We start from the raw sequence: 19,242 nt of genomic DNA, 5'->3' as shown, positions 1-19,242 counted from the left end.
AATAGCAAAATGGGCTCTATCAGTGTAAAATCAGTTTCCTGACAAAGGACTAAAACTGGACCACTTGCATGTGGAGGGATGGGACACTAAGACCAGCATTTACTAACGGACCCCTTGAGAGGTACGCTTTAGATGGAAATAATGACCCTAATGCACCAGATCTAAGTTGACAAAAGCAAGAGTCAGCGAACAAGAGAAATGTGTATAATAATCACAATAAGCTTGCAGAGTTAACCAAAAGATCATAGTCTTTATTTAAAAAATAAGACAGGTGAGACTGTACATGCATCCAGAAAGTGTCTGATCTTCTGAAGCTTTTTCAGGGGACATTATTTACAAGTAATCACTAGAAAACAGCGAAAAGCAAACAATAAAATTGAGAAAGAGTTTTATCAATTAAAAAATTAAAGGAAAGGAATAAGCACAAAAATTAGACAAAAATATAAAAAAAGTAATATTAGCAGCAAGGCCAAAGATACCAACAACTGTGATGAATATGAATGGATTAAGTTTGCTATTTAAAGGACAGATAGTGAGATTGAGTAAAATATTCATTAGAGCTCTACACCATAGTCAACAGACATGTCTGAAGCATAAGGGGGTCAAAAGCATTCTAAAGAAATATGAGCTGGAAAAACACAGAAATAATGGAGGTAAAGATAGTAGTGTTATCATGAGAATTACTGTGTAATGTATATGATGGAAGCAATATATCAGGAGATGCAATAATTCTAGACTTATATTCAAGGAACAAAAATGATATCAAATTTTACTAGCTAAAACTGATAGAATTACAAAATTGTCATTGTTATCAGAAATGATGATTCCAACATACTCCTCTCAATTATTTATTGATCAAGAAAAAAAGCAGAAATGTTGAAAAAAATACACACAAAAAAGCATGTATTACATTATATAAGCAGCTAAAGAAATGATCTTCACACACATACAAATTTGTTAAAGGCATTCATAGTAGTAATAAACAAATCTTAACAGAAATTATAAATATAATATAAAACTTATTTACTTAAAACCATGAAAACAAGGCAGAAATCAATAAGAGGAAATGTAAAAATTTGTTTATGTTTGAAAGATGAAAAACAGTTCTAGTAACTTATAAGGCAAAGAAAGAAATTGATAGAAAAAATCTTAAATATTAAAAATTGGTTGATACTAAAACACAGTGCAGGAGACATAGTAGGAAGTCATTCTCTGAGAGATGGGTAAGGCCTTGAACGCAGAAATTACAAAAGGAAGATAACTGGATGCACATGAGCCAAATATCTAATACAAAGTTTATAAAGGAGCAGTTAGTTAACTAGCCTAAATAATCTAGAATGGGAATTATAAAGACAAAGAACCAAATCAATAAAGCAGAAACCAAAGGTATGGTATGGAGGCTCATCAAAGGCAAGACAGTTTCACTGAAAGAGTAATAAAAAGTTCTGACATGATTGAGTGAAAAACAAGGAGCACATAACGAAACAAAGTCATAAATGGAGACAGGAGCATGACTACAGACACAACAGTAAATGAAAGTCATGGGGGCCTACCATGGATGCAATTCTGAATACTGCAGGCAATCTTCTGTACCAAGAAAGCATGTTATTGCTCAGCCAATGCAATAAAAAAAGAAAATAAATTAAAAGAGTAAAGATTAGAAAAAGAACATTTACAGAAAAAAATATCCTTCTTAAAATGCAAGGGAAGCTTTAGACAAATTGTTGTAAATAATTAAAAGAGGCAGCAAAGAGGAGATGAATATTTGATCAAAATATAAACCTAAATTTATTTTCATTATCACCATAGTCTGAAACTAGGAAGATGATCCTTAAAAGGGCAGTAAAAACCAGGGTGTAGAGAAGCAGATGTTACAAAAGGCATGTAATATATAATAGTAAAAGTTATAATTTTTTTACAAAGCTAAATAAGTAAAGATACACGTGCTAATGGATAGATTTAAAGCCATTAAATTTTCAGCTCTCCACCGTGACTCCTCAGGATCACAATCCTCACTTGTTTTCACAAAATGTAATTGATTTCAAGCTGTATGGGAGTCAACAGTAGACAAGAACTCAGATCTGAGAAGAGCAGAGTGAGGGAACTGCTTATGGGGGCAAAATTTTCCGTTCTGTGCACAGACAGACACAGACCTAACAGGCGGGAGAGAGGATGTAGCACTGGACTGCCGGGTGCCCAGAAGCCTTCTGTGTGGCAGAGGGGGCACTTTGAATGGTTGAGTGGAGAATGGGCTAGCAGCAAAGTCTTAAACTCTCAAAACATTTTGGGAAATGTGAAATAAAATTTTTCACACCCGGATTTGAACAGTATTTCAGAAACACTAAGCGTTGACCACACAGAGACTGAAAAGGTACAGATTCATTCACTCAGACTTTTATTCACTAACTCCTCCATGAAAAGGATAAAAAGCCTGTGAAGAACATGATATGTTCACTACATGCATATGAACAATATTAGCTTTTAAACATGTTCTTTAAATGCCTGAAAATCACTAATAAAGAAGGAATACATGGGAATCTGAACCAAACACCCCAACAGTTTGGTCACAGAAAATTTAAAAAAACAAAATGGCAAATGAACCTTTGAAAACTGATAAAATTCATCAGTAAGTACGCAAGCACAAATTACGGCCACCAGATGATTCTATTACACAATGGCTAGGTCAGCAAAAATTAAGAAGTCCGGCAATGTTAAGAGACAGAGTACATACAGAAATGGGAGTTTCTGAACTGTGTTGAGGAGTTTCCAATTACTTGGAAAAATAACTTGGCATTTCCTATGAACTTCAATATGTGTTTATCCTCTGAACAGACACACCAACACTTACTTAGATAAAAGCTTGTGCACGTGTGCACGCCAGGAGATATCTAAGGTGACAAAAAAATAAGAGTCAGACGTAACGTCACAGTAGTGTAAACAAAGGTAAAGACAGTGTCTCAAAGCTCCACCGCGCTTCCTGCCAATAATGACTCACAGTTCACACTTTTGCTGGGAACCTGCTGTTAGTCACAAGAAACAAGGAGGAAATCCTCCAAAAAACTGTGACCTGTACCTTCTCCGATATTTATATCTAAAATACGGTCATAATGGGAGTGTTTGCCCGTGTCCGTGCGTGCACCTGTGGGCAAGTTTGTGTGTTCACAAACCTGCAGGAATATACATGTGCGTTACATCAGCTTTGAGAACATGGGGCTGAGTGATTTAGCCTGAGGAGAATGATGGAAAAGCTGCTTGCAACAGTAATCAGAGCGCTGGCTGTTACTTAAACCAACACCTTTGCTTCCTAAACTAAATCAGAACCATGTTCCCAAGAATCTAAAAATAGTGCCCTCTAGAATGTGCTGAGTTCAGTCTTTCCCAGCCCTCAACTGCTCTCAGAAGTCGGACTGTCACTGTGGCAAAACAGCTCCACTCTTGGGGCCCAGTGCATGGTTTATAGCTTCCGCGTCGGGTTAAATACAGAACGAATCTGCTGACAGTTTGGAATGCTCCCTATAGGAATAAATTCCAGAAGAAAACTGTAGAACCTTTTCAGGTCTCCTCTTAGGACATCCCATTGGCTAGGAGCCAGGGGCCAAAGGGCCTTTGAATGACAATTGAATGCTCTTCTGACATTTCTGGTTTACATTTGGTAACTCAACAGTAGCAGATTCCTTACCTAAAATCAAGAGCTTTCCTAACATACCATGCTCAGCCCCAAATACACTTCCTGGACTCTGTTAGGCCTCCGAAATTAGCGAGACAGTTCCTACCCTCAAGATGACTGTGGGATCCAATGAATTATTAAATCAGCTGTTGCTGGTAATGTCAGAATTATGCACACAAAGTTTAAACAAGAGTCAGGAGGGCTTCGTAAAAGAGGTCAGGCCTGAGCCGGTTTTGAGAGACACACAGTTAAAATGCTTCCTGGTTAAACTACAGAAAGGATAAAACCCTGCTCATGAGGGGATGAGCTGGTATACCAGACTATCAACGGGAAGCAAACCTAGTCTGGGAAGCAAACCTAGTCTGGAATCCAAGATCTGAGTACTGCAGTGCAGTTTGGGTAACGTCAGCTCCAAGGGAAACTCCAGTTCCCAAAACCTCAAAAGGCAGTATTGGACTATAGGAAGGTAGGTAAGGGCCAACATCCCTCAGGGACTAGAAGCTAGTTCCCACCTACCAGAAGGAGGTATTTCCCTTATCCCCGACATCAGGGGCTAATGGTTACCTGGCGTACCTATCAGTATACCAAAGTGCATGCTGGCCTCCAGGTTCCTTCAGGATCCCCACAAGTACCTGTCACAAATTTCAAGCCCCATGCTAGCTAGCATCTTAACCCTTCTCACCTCCTTCCTACCCTAAAAGCCCTCCAGCTCACTGCCCCCACCACTACCCCTGCTACTTGTTCTTCTTATAATCCTGCCATCCTGGCTATGCTATGAGCATGCCCTCCCCACCTCCAATGCTATGCTCCTCTCAGGGCCAGGTCCGTTCTGCTGGCCATGTTCAGTCTACCTCATTCCCTCTCTGCTCTGGACTCCGCTAGATACCTCTGACTGTTGTCTCCATAATATCTCCAAAAAAACCTTCCCCTTAACAATACATGGAGGGGTCGTGTCATCAGTTTATACAAGTAACTATTTAAATTCTTTGTGCACATGTGTGGATTGTATCCAAACAGTACTCCATTCTTTGTATTATATTGCAGTAGCAATATCCCTTTGTTGTGGCGGCCATCTTTTATGGTAATAGGAGGCAGACACATTTCTGCCAACAGAGTATGGTCCTATAAAAGGAGTGGCACTTTCCCAAGGATCATGCTTTCTATCTGAACACCATCATAAACTCTCTACACTCCAGGGAAACACTTTCCTACAAAGTGCTTATGCTGGGCCTCTCAGCACAAGAGGTCATAGCATGTCACTGCTGGAAGGTTGACGGGCTGTGCCGACATCTGAGACAGACATTGTTTCCAAGCATAGATAGAGTAGCATTAAGGTAAGAGGAAAGACAAATGAACGACTCTAATTTGTCCTCCCAGGAAAGAAAGCAAAAAAGCCATACAAACAAACCCAGAAGCGGTGCAGCCTCCTGCGATAAGACATCTCTTCTCCCAGGGGTGCCAATCAATGCTTTCCTACTTTTCTCTGTGTTCTTGTTCATGGCGCTCAGTGTGCACATGGATGGGTGCCATGTAAATTGACTTGCTGTTACTTTAGTGACCGTGATGAGTCAGTCTAGATCTAGCTAGTTTAAAAGAATAGGAGCGAGGGAAATGTGCGGTCGGTAAACTGATCATCATGTAAGCAGAGGGGCCCAATTTGGACCCCCGGGATCCACATACTAAGCAAATATGTTAGTGCGTCCTTATCCTCCCAGGCTGAGGACACAGAAAGAGAAGGATTTCTGGGGCTTACTGGTCATTATGTCTAGACTAATTGTTTAATCAGAGACTCCGTTTCAAAGGTGGTGAACGGCCTTCCTGAGGATGACATGCCGGATCATTCCCACATGCATGCACACATGTGCTTATTCACCCCTACACGTGAACATACACACATACATGCATACATACATATACATCCACAAGAGAACAATACAAAGTTGCTTTAATTTTTAAAAATTATTCACTGAATTAAATAATCTGCATGTGAAATATACAACCAAATTACTTTAAAATAAAACATACACTAGAAAAAGGAAGTGGAAAATCTTTGTGTGAGCATCATAAAGGAGAAGGTTCATGCATAATTGCACGCGGACTCCCCTGTGGCCACTGTAGACTCCACTCCAGTTTCACACTGGTCAAGAAACAGAGAAAATTAAGTATCATACTTCTCCTTTTGTATCTTAACATCCCATATTTTTAAAATTGTATCTTAACATACTTTTAAAGAATTAAGGGACCAAGACTTGAAGTATAGGTCTATTTCTCAAGACACTAATTGTGCTGGCTACTTTTATGTCAAGGGTTATCAGAGAAGAGGGAGCCTCAACTGAGAAAATGCCTCCATAAACCTGGGCTGCAGTCAAGCCTCTACAACATGTTCTTAATTAGTGATTGATGGGAGAGAGCCCAGCCCATTGTGGATGGGGCCCACACGGGCACTGCTGTCCTGGGTTCTATAAGACAGCAAGCTGAACAAAGCTAGGGAAAGCAAGCCAAGAAGCAACACCCCTCCATGGCCTCTGTATCAGCCTTGTCCCTAGCTTCCTGCCCTGTTTAAGTTCTTGTCCTGACTTCCTTGGATGGTGAAAGTGATACGGAAGTGTAAGCCAAGTAAAGCCTTTTCTGCCCACGTTGCTTTGGTCATGGTGTTTCATCACAGCAAGAGCAACCCTGACTAAGACACTACTTTAATGGGTTTTTTTTTTAATGGAAATGTGTTTGTGTGATATGTTCAAATTAAATGTTTGATAATTTTCTGTGAGATCATAATAATTTTTTGGTCTCTTAAAAATGTGGCTATGGCTCATAAACTATTAATTTATTTTTGTATTTAAGTGTTGGATAGTTACATTTTATGACAGTTTAGTTGCTACTGCTTCAATAGAATGATTTCTCCAACTTGAAATTATTTGAAAAGAAATTGTTCAAAAATGAAAATACTGAGGAATGACGAACTAATCAGCAAACAGTCTATAAAAATGCTTTCTTAATAACATAACTCATGACTGTGCTGAAATGTAGGCAAGAAAAATACATGTTCTGGAATAAAAATGATAATCTTTTTTATTACTCATTCAAGCATCACTGACCATCCAAACAGTTTTCTGGGCAAAATAATCATTAAATTCAATCATCATTGACACTCTAATAACTCACCCAAAACACATCCATACAGATTGAAAATGTTATTAACCTAGGCCACTGTTGATTTTTTTGATTGCTACAATGATAAACTATACAAATTTAATAGCTTAAAACAATGAATACAGATATCATGGAGCAGTTTTGAAGTTTCAGAAGTCGAAAATTGGTGAGCAGGGTCACATCCATGACGCAGCCAGTGTGGCTTGGTTCTAGGAATCTGACTGCAGAGGCGAGAGAATGAAGAAAACGCAGGCCCATGGACACAGCTGGAGAATCATGTAGGCTGAGCACATTCTGATGAAGCTGCCCCAACTGTGCCACAACCCAGAACCTCAGCGTGTTTACTATGTGGAGCAGACAGGGAGGGCTGGGATAGGAGGCAGCAGGCTCAGGCCGCAAACACTGGGGAGTAGGAAGCTCAAGTTCTGCACACACTTGTATAGGGCTATCTTTTGCTAACATTAATACTTGTGCACACTGTCAACATTCCTATTTGGACCAGGGGAGGCCTTGCCACCCTCTGGACCTCACTGGTATGGGGAAGGCTTTGCCACTCCCGTGGTTCAGAGGCATTGTACCCTTATCAAACAATACAAGTTCACTCAGGACTTCATTGTTTCTTTGCACATTCACTTGAGACTTTGGTGTTTCTACATTCACTCAAGTCTTCTTTGGCTCTCCATACATTCCTTCAAGAGATCCAGAACCTTCTCCTAGCTTTCAGAAGCCACTGGAACTCTTTACATAATTCTATACCACTCCAGACTTTTCTTTCTTGGCTCCATCTGTTTCTCCAACTCTCCTAGGTGCTCGCATAAGGACCTTGGTGATTACATTAGACTGTGTTATCCACAGCCATCTGCCCACCTCAGTTCACTACCAACTACATCTGCGAGTCTATATTGTGGGGATAATGTACTGCTTACACAGTATGCCTCAAGTAAGATAGTTTTACCATGACTCCGTAAACAGTAAACATCTGTGTCTTATGTGGGTGTGTGGGACTCTATTTTTGTTTGTTTGTTTTTCAAAACAGGGTTTCTCTGTAGCTTTGGAACCTGCCCTGGAACTAGCTCTTGGAGACCAGGCTAGCCTCGAACTCAGAGATCTACCTGCCTCTGCCTCCCGAGTGCTGGGATTAAAGGCATGCGCTACCACCATCTGGCCTTATATGGACCTCTTCACTTATACTTTGGTCCAGAATCTGTAAAATCAGGGACTAAGAGATGAGAGAGAACTTTATAGAATTTGGACTACAGAAACCTGAGAAGGGAGGCAGAACTTTCGCATTTTAACCTGGATTCTAAGGACACAGGAAATGGTTAATGCTATTTCTCCACATTTCTAGGACAGAGCATGCTCTGTGCCCTGTGGGGGTGTCTCCAGCAACTAGTCACCGAGACCTAGCAAGAACCTATGGTAATGATTAAACCCGATGATGACTTGCTAGTGAGTCAGGCATTTTGCTAAGTGCCATGCTTGCATCATCTGGCACAAGCATCATGAAAGGTGGGCAGCATTAGCAGTACTTCACAGAGGCAGAACCTTAATCTTCGTGCAGTTGAATGACAAGTTTACAGGATGTGTGCTTTTAACCCCTAGAACACAATTCCATATCGTATGAATCATTGTATTTAATTATACACAACTCTGGGAATTTATCCTCTTTATTATGGGCAAGCCATTGGGAAAGTTAGTTTAGGTGTCCTGGCTATGCCTTGATAGAAAGATTTGATCTGGCTAGGGAGTATGGCCCCTGGCCAGTACTGTGGTTTCAGAGATGACAGATAAGAAGTTCCCTCCACAAAGGTTCAAAGACACTTGAAGCCCTCCGAGTCACCTGGGAGGATTCTTGAAATAAGGAAGAGTAAATAAAATGTACACACAAGCACACACTTAGAGACCCGTGGGATTCTGGGCATATTATTTTTAGCAACACATACTAGGTGCGCACATTTGTGAGGTTATTTCTTAGATTCCCACAGACACAGAGTGCTCATTGACCAGACCAATCCACCCTTCTCCCTCCCCAGCTCCATTCCCTGTCACTAAGATTCACTATGCTGCTTTCAAGTCATTTTTTTTTCTCTTTTAGTTTCCACATCTGAAAGGGAGCATTCAATACTCGTCTTTCTGTGTCTACCTTATTTCCCTTAGAACGCTGTCTTCTGTATCCATGTCACTGCACTAATGACAGGGGCTTCATTTTTTCTCTATGGTTGAATATCACCGCATTATGTGTTTATCATATTTTCTATTCCATTCTTGCTATCCAATTATTCATTCATCTATAGATGGGCATTTATGAGACAATTCCAATAACTTTTTATTTGTTTAATTTTACTTATATTTATTGTATGAGTATGTGTGTTTTGCCTGCTTGAATTTACATGCTATTGTGTGTGCAGTGCCCAAAGAAACCAGAAGAGGGTGCTGGATCTCCTGGAGCTGGAATTACAGATGATTGCTAGCTACCATGTGAATGCTGGCAATTGAATCCATGGACTCTGCTCTTAACCACTCAGCCATCTTTCTGGCCCCATGATTTTCATTTTCAGCAACTTTCCTAACACTGGCCTGGAGGACAGCCACCAGGGACTATGACCTTCTACAGGAAGTTCCTTAGAGGAGAGAGACTCTCCGTGGATCAGGAAGAAGCCTACACATTTCTGCCAACATTCTCCCACAGAGGTAGACAGTCTCTCAGTTGCTAGTCCACAAAGCATTCAGATTTGTATCGTCACACCAGGACTCAACCTGAGCTTAGCATTTTGGGAACAATTTAATAGCCAGGAAGGAGAAAATTAAAGTCCATTTTGCTGCAAATAGCAAGGAAGAGCTTCAAGTTAAAGCAAAGTTAAAGTTTGTGTCTGGGGGAAAAGAACATAAGGTGAAAGAGAATGAGGTTTTTCCAAAGGCACCCTAATGCCACAAGATTTATGTGACAATACATGGGTTTGTTTAGTGTCAACGTCTGAGAATGCACCACCACTTTTCATGTGTTTATGGAACAGTGCGGCCAGTTCATGCAAACAGAGAGAGGACTTAGAACCATAATTTCAGTTTTAGAGGCAATGGCTTTTTCCCAGACAACCCTGAAACCCTGAGCCAAGGTAATTATTTTTTTTTCTAGATCATAAAATACTAATTCCTAAACCCAAAGTAAGAAAAACAGGAAACCAAATCTTACTTTAATGTTTCTTTTGGGCCATCACTTCTCTCTTTCTTTTCCTACTCTAACCCTTTCAGAAATAACGCATATTAGAATACAGATACAGTGTATTTTATTTCTCAATATGATAATATTCCAAATGAGAAAAAAAATGACCTACCCAAAGGTCACCGTGGGGAGTGACACTGCCAATCTAGAGACCCTAAGCATTGGCAGCAGATCAAGAGATGAGACGCAGTCTCATGTGCGGGAGTGTTCCTCATCAGCGATGGTGGATGAGCCTGAAAGATGCATGAGCAAAGGGACTGCAAGTTTCACTGAAAGGAGGGAAAGGTAAGCATAAACCTCCTGCTCAGGTCTAGTGTTAGAGCAGAAATAAGGACCCATTAAGCCTGGGTGGAGACCCAGTGTTACAGTTGAGCTGGGCCGTCAACTCCCCAATGGGCCACCCTTAAAAAGATATGTTCATCTTAAGCCTGCTAAAGACATAGGTGGAATAATTATTCCTTTACGTATACACTACCGTTTTCTTTCCCAGAATCCCCACCCTCTACCACATCCTCTACAAGTTCAGTAGCCCATGACTGGGTCTGACCTCCTTTTTGAGTTCTAATTGACAACTGCAATTTTCTATTTTTCTTTTTCCTATCTCTTTCTTTCAGATGCCAACCATAACCTAAATATACATCTTCTGGTACTGTGGGTTTCCTTGCTTTCTCTAAAGTCCAGCTCCCTGCCTTGTGGCAGATGCTCATAAGGACAGGTCTTAAAGCAGAGCTGCTTTCTCTCCCCACTCGCCTTCCCTGGACAGCTGCTGAGATTAACAGCTAGCTGCCCTGGAATCTTCTTCTGAAACTCTAAGAAAATTGCCCCCAGAATCCATCTCATCTAAGTCCTTTTTTGTTTGTTTGCTTGTTTGTTAAGGAGGCTAAGAACCCTAGAGGGGATCTTGGTTTTCCTGGCATAACTCAGGATTTCCAAAGCGCTCTCAGGAAAGCATTTCTCCTGTAGCACACAGAGTACCTCCAAGAATTTGCTGATGTTCGCAGTTCATATTAACTGTGCTATGTTGCGATGGACGCTGCAAGGGTCTATCCGCTCACATCTCCTCGGTTGGTGCTGCCACCACCTCCTGTTTTCCACACGTAGTACAGATGAGTACCCCATCTCCATTCCAGAGACATGCCCTGCTAGCTGTCTGGGATGCCATAGCTCCCTCCCCTAACCAGGGCTGACTGCCAATAACCTGCCGGTATGGCTGATGGACAAGGCTTTGTCCCAGTGTGGGACTAGCTCTGTCATGCAATTCATCCTTTACATGGTGAAATCACAGTGAAGACTGTCTGTAGTACATGCTTGCTGGGTCTATCTCCATCGCCCCAATCTCTCCTTTTCCTCAGAGCACATTCCAATAAACCCACTAAAGAATGATCCTTGTCTCGAGGTCTGCTCTGAAGAACCCAACTGAAGATGCCTGGCACCAGAAAGTGTTCCTAGGATGCTGGCTCTAATGCTGGAGGAGCTGGAGTTTGCGCATTTCCCAGCTAGTTTACAGCGAGAAGACGCCTGTTGCTGCTAATGACAAGGAGAGCCCTGGATGTCCTGGGAATGCTAATGGTGCCTGTCCCCAATGGTGACCTGAGGTGAGACACAAATGGAAGGTAATGTAATAACTAAAAAAATACCCTGCTTGTTTTAGAGCCATGAAAAAACAACAACCAGAAGAACTGAGGGATTGGTTGGCTGTTGCTAAGCACCATAGATTAAGAAATAATGACATGTTCCAGTTATTAATCAAGAAATTAAAGCAAAGTGTGAGTGAGAGAACAGCCTTATTAGCATTTAAATGCAACTCCCTCTTCTTCAGGAGGGTGGCAGCAGCCGCTCAAGAGCAGGGGAAGTACTTGGTCGTCAACAAGGCTTCCCGTAGCCTCAATTCCGAGGCTCTAGTAGGGCAGGGGCCTGACCATTGGATGGGGTGTTTGTGAAGACAGCTACAAAGCTAGAATCCTGCCCTGATGATACTTTACATCCTGTGTGCCCAAAGTAGCCATGAGTTCTCATTGAATGGAAGACAGAGTTTAAAACACACACAGTGTTACACAGGGCTCAAGTGAGGCAAGCAGCTTGGATAACATTTCTTGCCCTTCTTAGGACTTACATCATCCTCTCATGACTCATCACTACGGTCAGACTCAGGAAATGCTAGGTCAGCTTAAGCAAAAGGAAAATGATATGTCTTCGAGTCTGGATAAGGAGCTAACGAGCTGCCCTTGCCACCTGGGAGTGGTGTCTGAGGAGAGCTAGACCAAAAGGGGACCGAATGAAAAGATGTATTTGGGGATGTTTTCACTATGGTGAAATGTCCCAGGGACGCAGGATTTAGAATCTCAGGGAGGGGGATTAACAGGCTCTTGGAAAGGCTGTTAAAAACTTGGGCAAAGGGCAAACCTGCATGTCGAGACACGAGGATCACTGTAGCAAATGACAGACTCCTTAAGGTCACTGAAGTCTAAAGAAGCATGCATGCAAGAAGGGCCCATTGTGTAGGACAGGAAACCTTATTCCTTGGGAGGCCCAGAAGACACAGCCTTTATTAAAACAGTGAAGGTGGAAGGAGACCTGTGTCACTCGAAAGCCTGGGGATAGAGATAAGTAGAAGATGATGACCATCAGTGCAATAAGATCTGAAAACAGGAGAGGCTAGTAGACAGCGCATGCCCACTGAAGAGAGACGAACAAAATGACTGCCACACTTAGGGCATTTGGAGCTAATCAACAATTATCAAGCTGCAACATGTATGGGGATGGCTCATATATTATTTGTTCTTTAGGAGAAACATGTCTCGGCAGCATCATAATATATAGTCCCATGCTGCAAATCTATATGGTATAGCCTACTATACACATAAGCCATAGCTCCAGCCTATGGCTCCTAGGCTATAAGCCTGCACAGAATGTCACTATGTAGACGCTATAAGCAATTATGAAACAACAGTAAGCATGTATGTATTTAAACATATCTAGACATAGACCAATTAAAGTAAAAGTGCCACAGTACTGGTGGTCCCTAGTGTAATCCTACTTAATGCACGACTCTGCAAAAAAGAGGGTGGACCGTGGAATATTGCAATAAACAAGTCAGTAGATATAATGTTGTAATAGAGCATTTGACAAGTATGCAAAAGACCCAAGATTCAATCCCCAATGCTGGAAATAAAGGGGGGGGAGAAGAGCGGGAAAGAAGGAAAGAGAGAGAGAGTAAGTGGGAGGCTAGCAGGAAGAAAGGAGGGAGAGGGAGGAAGGAAAATTACAATTAAGTTAAACTATCCCAAGCTAGCTAAGCTATCACTTTAGTTAATACTGCTGTACACCACATGCGATTTATGAGAGAGTAATCCAGTCTTGACTATCCAGCACATCACCATTGAACACCGACCATTGTTTTCTCTTTCTTTCTTATCAGAAGAAAGGCTAGAATAAACTCCCATTGGCAGAGACGTACAGCAGAGGTCACTCACCATCTTGCCCTGAGGCTATGCTAATTCTTCTGTCTGTCCTAATTCTATCAGAATAGCCTTAAATGACTAGGACACTCTGCAGAACATCACATTGGCCCACTAGATTGAGGATGGCATGTTAATTGTACTGAGTGAAACAAAATTGTACCGAATTCAGTTAACTGTACTTAATGAAACAAAACCCAGAGACAGAAGCTTTTATAAAGGTAATATATTTGGAGTTTTAATGTGAGCATCATGATAAATATCTTTTCCAAAGTAAAATACTAGTTATTGGTTGTCCCTCCAAACTGAAAAAGAGACATGACATTTGGTAGCAGTTTCCAAACTTGAGAATCTGCATATAATCTGAGTACCAAAAAGACCCATTGTGTCAGATGACACAAAGACAAGGTCGTGTCAAGTGGAGCCCAAAGCAAGAAAGATGCAAAACTGTTGTTTATTTTGCTCCAATGGTAGCAAAATACATTCTGCACAGTAGACGCTTTCAGGGCTCCAGACCAAAGCTATGACATCTGTATCACAGGATGCGTTGCTACCTTAGCGCAGTGATGTGCAGGAGACAGACTGTACCAGCCCATCTACCCCCAATTCTGCATCCTTGGACAGCATGCCCACGTGTGTTAGTCACTGTAGAAATATTTACCGTAGAGACTCAGCAAGAGATATCAACCAGTGTAATATTTTTAGAGTTAATTAGAGAGCATTTACCAACACACCACAGAGTCTACCAGAATCACCAAATCATAGTCGGGTGACTCCGGCAGCAATTTACCATAGCATGGCTGAGACAAAGTCCGGCAGTTCATGAGGCGTCAGGAAATTGCACAAATACAGCCCCCACCCCCTTGCCCTGTGCACTATCACAGCTGTTTCTCGTCATTTCACATCTTTTAGCTAACTCAAGGACTGTGTTTCTGCTTCCTGTTGGCAGAGGAGGAGGAAAACTCAAGACTTGTGTGTAGATGAATCAGCTGGATATGTGGGTGCAGGCTAAAGAATGAATGGTAAATGTATCTCTACGTAGCTCTGAAACCGCTGTGAAGAGGGGTGTCCTGAAGTTGGCATATTTAGCCTAATGACTGATGACATAACCAAAACCAAGGTAGTAGACTGAACAGTTCTGGGTAAGAAAGAAACAGTTCTGGGTATGAATGGACCTATAGGAATGGGCTCAGTCTATGGGAACTCTTTTTTTTTTTCATGTCTCTATGCATTCTTTTTTTTTTAATTTATTTATTTATTAAAGATTTCTGTCTCTTCCCCGCCACCGCCTCCCATTTCCCTCCCCCTCCCCCAATTAAGTCTCCCCCCAGCCCGAAAAGCAATCAGGGTTCCCTGTCCTGTGGGAAGTCCAAGGAACCCCCACCTCCATCCAGGTCTAGTAAGTTGAGCATCCAACCTGCCTAGGCTCCCACAAAGCCAGTGCGTGCAGTAGGATCAGAAACCCATTGCCATTGTTCTTGAGTTCTCAGTAGTCCTCATTGTCCGCTATGGTCAGAGAGTCCGGTTTTATCCCAGGCTTTTCCAGACCCAGGCCAGCTGGCCTTGGTGAGTTCCCGATAGAACATCCCCATTGTTTCAGTGTGTGGGTGCACCCCTCGCGGTCCTGAGTTCCATGCTCGTGCTCTCTCTCCTTCTGCTCCTGATTTGGACCTTGAGATTTCAGTGTGTGTGTATGGGAACTCTTATATTGTGTGTTCATGTCTGGCACTGGGGAAGAAGCCAACAGTACACAGGCCTGAAATAATAGCTTCTTGGAGAGGCTGATAAAAGAAGATTGAGCGCAAGGCCTGCCTGGGCTTCAGAGTGAATCCAAGACTAGCCAGAGTAGCTTGACAACAGCAAAGAAAACATTTGGATTTAACTTAAAAAAAATTGAAGGAGTAAAGGGATGAGATTAGATATCTGTGGCAAAGCTCGTGCTTGTGTGAAATGCATTAAGCCTGAGGTTTGGTGTCTGTTATATAATAGTGAAAAAAGCAAGAATTCCAAAGATGCTTTGCCCAGTGATTCTCCCCAGAGCCCATAAGCAAAACACACAGCCCAGAAGCAAACATGGTCTGCAATCAAGACCACTAGACTCAAAGAGCCTAAAGCGTGGAGTATGAAGTCAGTAATTGTCTTCAAATTGCCAAACTCCAGATCAACTCCCTGCCCTTATCCTGTTTGAGGGAACAAGGCTGTTTTCCGTATCCTGATTGGATCCCCTTGTTCCTGTATAGCCAGGGCAGCTTACACATGTCATCTTCTCGTGCTCTTTGCACTGCTCCTCTGTTGGTGTGTGTCCTTTGTTTGCTGTAGAAACTCATTTGGGGACTCCATAACTCTTGTGTATAAAATGACCTTGGAACATGCAGCCCTAAATAGAATGTGCCCATCAAATCCTTCTCCTCAGGGTTCAGGGAACCCCAAGCAAGAGGAGGCAGAAAGAATGTAAGAGCCAGAGGGGTTGCAGGACACCTAGGAAACAAAGGCTTCTAACTCAACAAGATCTATGCATCCATGACTGCACAGAGACTGGCAGCACAGGGCCTGCAGGAGTCTGTACCAGTCAGGGCACTAGAGCTGAAAGAAGTGGATAAACGTCCACCTTCCTGACCCAGAAGCAATCTCCAATGGATAAGCACTTGCAAACGAAAATTTAGTTTTTTCCAAGGGAATCTCACTGGAGAAAAAACTTCTCTCTCTCTCTCTCTCTCTCTCTCTCTCTCTCTCTCTCTCTCTCTCTCTCTCTCTCTCTCTCTCTCTCTCTCTCTCCCTCTCTCCCTCCCTCCCTCCCTCCCTCCCTCTCCCTCCCTCCCTCCCTCCCTCCTTCCCTCTCTCTCTTTTTCTCTCTCTCTCGGCTTTTTGAGATAGAGTTCCTCTATGTAGCAGCCCTAGTTGTTCTGGAACTAGTTCTCATAGACCAGGCTGGCTTCGAACTTACAGAGATCTGCCTTTCTCTGCCTCCTAAGTGCTGGAGTTAAAGCCGTGCACCACTGCCCAGCAACAAACTACTCCTAAGGGTAGTCTGCAAGCCCAGCAGTAGATGGCCAACAGAAAATGAAATCAGTGGTCTCTTTGGAGGTTCCTTGTCTCATAATGTCATGTCAAGGTTTTTTCTTTTTTAAAATATTTTAGATTTTATTTATTTATTTATTTATTTGGGTTTTATGAGACAGAGTTTATCTGAAGCTTTGGAGCCTGTCCCTGGGACTAGCTCTTGTAGACCAGACTGGCCTCAAACTCACAGAGATCTGCCTGCCTCTGCCTCCTGAGTACTGGGATTAAAGGCATATGCTACCACTGCCCGGCCTTAAATTTTATTTTATTTTATTTAGATATTTTTTATTTTTTTACCCTATAGGTCCTTTGCATGCATGCACATACATACACATGCGCATGAGCGCGCGCGCGCGCGCGCACACACACACACATACATAGAGGCTTCTAGTTTAGTGTTATGGAATTCCTGACCGTGCAAAAGAAAGGGTGCCTTGTGCCTTCACTTTGACTCTTTTCTGTCTGGTTGTTTTATCCTATTCCAATGTGTCAGTTTTTGTTATATCTTATTTTATTATTATCCCTTAGAAGCCTGTTTGTTTTCTAATGAGAGGCACAAGGAGCAGAGAGGGAGAGCAGAAAACGGGGCACGGCTACCCTCGACTCCTGTCCCAGTGACATATTCTCCTTCAGCAAAGTTTCCCTCCTCAAGATTCCACAGCCTTCTCAAATGGCATCATCAACTGGGGACCAAGTGTCCAATCACAGAGGCTGTAAAGAATTTTTTCCAACAAAGCCACAAAAGGAAATTTCTTACTCTGTCTTCCTCCATGACAAATAAAACCTCTTTGTATTCCAGACCTTGGACCAGCTCCCCGACTCTCACCCAAAGGGGTTATATATCTGAGTTCATTTTTCATATTTATCTCTATATTATTTCTCTGACACTGACCTTTTATAAACACATAGGTCTATATTTATGACTAATCTAGCAAGCTGGTAGGAAACTCAGGGTCGATTTTTGTCCTTGGATTATTGTTGAAGCAATTATAGCATTGGGAGTCATATCAAGACCCTTAGTTCAGAACAGGCATCAGAAAAGTGCCTGGGCAAGCTGATCTATACCACTGCCTATTTCTGTAAACACAGCTTTATTGGAACACAGTGACACTTGCTTGTTTACACTCTGTTGTCTACGGCTACTTTGACAACACAGCGGCAGTGCTGAATAGTTATGACAGACCTCGAAGCTCACAACACTGAAAATATTTACTGCCTGGCACTTTACAACCAATACTAGCTGACAGTTGGTTTCGACATGGGATTGATGCCATATTCTCAGCACTCTGAGAGGTAAGTACAATTGTTTCTCACACATGGTCCTAGGCTGACTTCCTTACCCAGTAAACTTTATTTTTTTAACGTATTTTTTTGATGATTTGGGAATTTCACATCATGCACCCCAATCCCACACATTTAACCATCTCTGTCCTCCATTTGCTGCTTTCATTATCTGTAGACCAGAAGAGCCATCAACAGTAACTTTGACACAACCTGAATATTACCCTATCTTGAAAGGTCATCAGTCCTACATCGAACTTATTAGGCCATTATTTTCCCTTACTTATCTTTTATTTCTGAGTTTATAGTATAATTACAACATTTCTCCGCTTCCCTTCCCCTCTCCAAACCTTGCAGTATACCCTTCTCCACTCTCCTCCAAATTTGTGGCCTCTTCTTTCATTAATTGTTATTGTATGCATATATGTTTGTGTATATAGATATATATCGCTGCATGTTTGTCTTCAGGACTGACTATCTGGTATCTGACAACAAACTGGTGTGATCTTCCCTGGGAAGAGCATGTCTCCTGCTTTAAGCTTTCCCTGGGTGTCTTTAGCTCTTTGTGAGAATCAACACCTATATTGTCTCACCAACATGACTGCTCCAAAGTGAGCTGACCAAGGACACGACCAGTGGCCATACCAAAGTAGACAGAGAAAAGCCCATGGTGCCTCAGCTCTATATAAAGTCCATTATTTTTGAGTTTAGCCTCACTCACGTTCTCAGAGCACAGCCAGATTCTCTGCCAGAATGTAATAGGATTTAATAACCTTATCATCCGCCCACTTCCCATTTCCCTGTAGGGCCAGTTTCCCTCTGAAACCTCATGAGATGGACCTTCACTGTCTGCAACTTTCTAGGTCCCCTGAATTCCTATCAGAATGACCCATTAAGTTCTGCTTACAGTGTTCTAGGGCTTCACTACCCCGTAGTTCTAAGTTCTTCAACATTCAGTCTGCAAACCTGTTTCAAAGGCCTAAGAATCAAATGGTCAGGGTTGCCACAGCAACAACCCAAATTCTTGATAGCGATTTTCTCTACTAGTTGTTTGTTCCATTATTGTGACAAGATATTTAAAAGGAAATCATGTAAGGGAGGAAGGGTGTGTTCTTTTACAGCGAAAGAAAAACGGCAGTTCATCACTGGACTGGGAAAGTGTGGTGGCAGAATCCTGGGATGCCTCGTCACAGTGCATTGTCTGCAGCTGGGAAGCACATAATGCATAAGAAGAGGCTTTGGTCTGCAAAACATCAAGGCCCAAGCCGAGTCACCCACTTCTTCCAGCAAGGGTGTAATCCCAAAGGTGTGTGTGTTGGGGGGGGGGGTTGTGTGTATGCAGGTACACACATATGGAGTGCCCATGGAGGCCAGAGGACAATGTCTAATGTCATCCTGGGGACATT

General features: G+C 42.2%; 1 protein-coding gene across 3 annotated transcripts in view; it reads right to left on the bottom strand.

Moving 5' to 3' along the window:
- The window catches only part of Pde4b (phosphodiesterase 4B), a 526,974-nt gene that overhangs the window by 406,449 nt on the left and 101,283 nt on the right, over positions 1-19,242 (bottom strand). The gene's annotated exons all lie outside the window — the stretch shown is intronic.

The sequence above is a fragment of the Microtus pennsylvanicus genome, chromosome 13 (assembly GCF_037038515.1).
Source record: "Microtus pennsylvanicus isolate mMicPen1 chromosome 13, mMicPen1.hap1, whole genome shotgun sequence".
Taxonomy (NCBI): domain Eukaryota; kingdom Metazoa; phylum Chordata; class Mammalia; order Rodentia; family Cricetidae; genus Microtus; species Microtus pennsylvanicus.
This window is presented reverse-complemented; position numbering and strand designations above follow the sequence as displayed.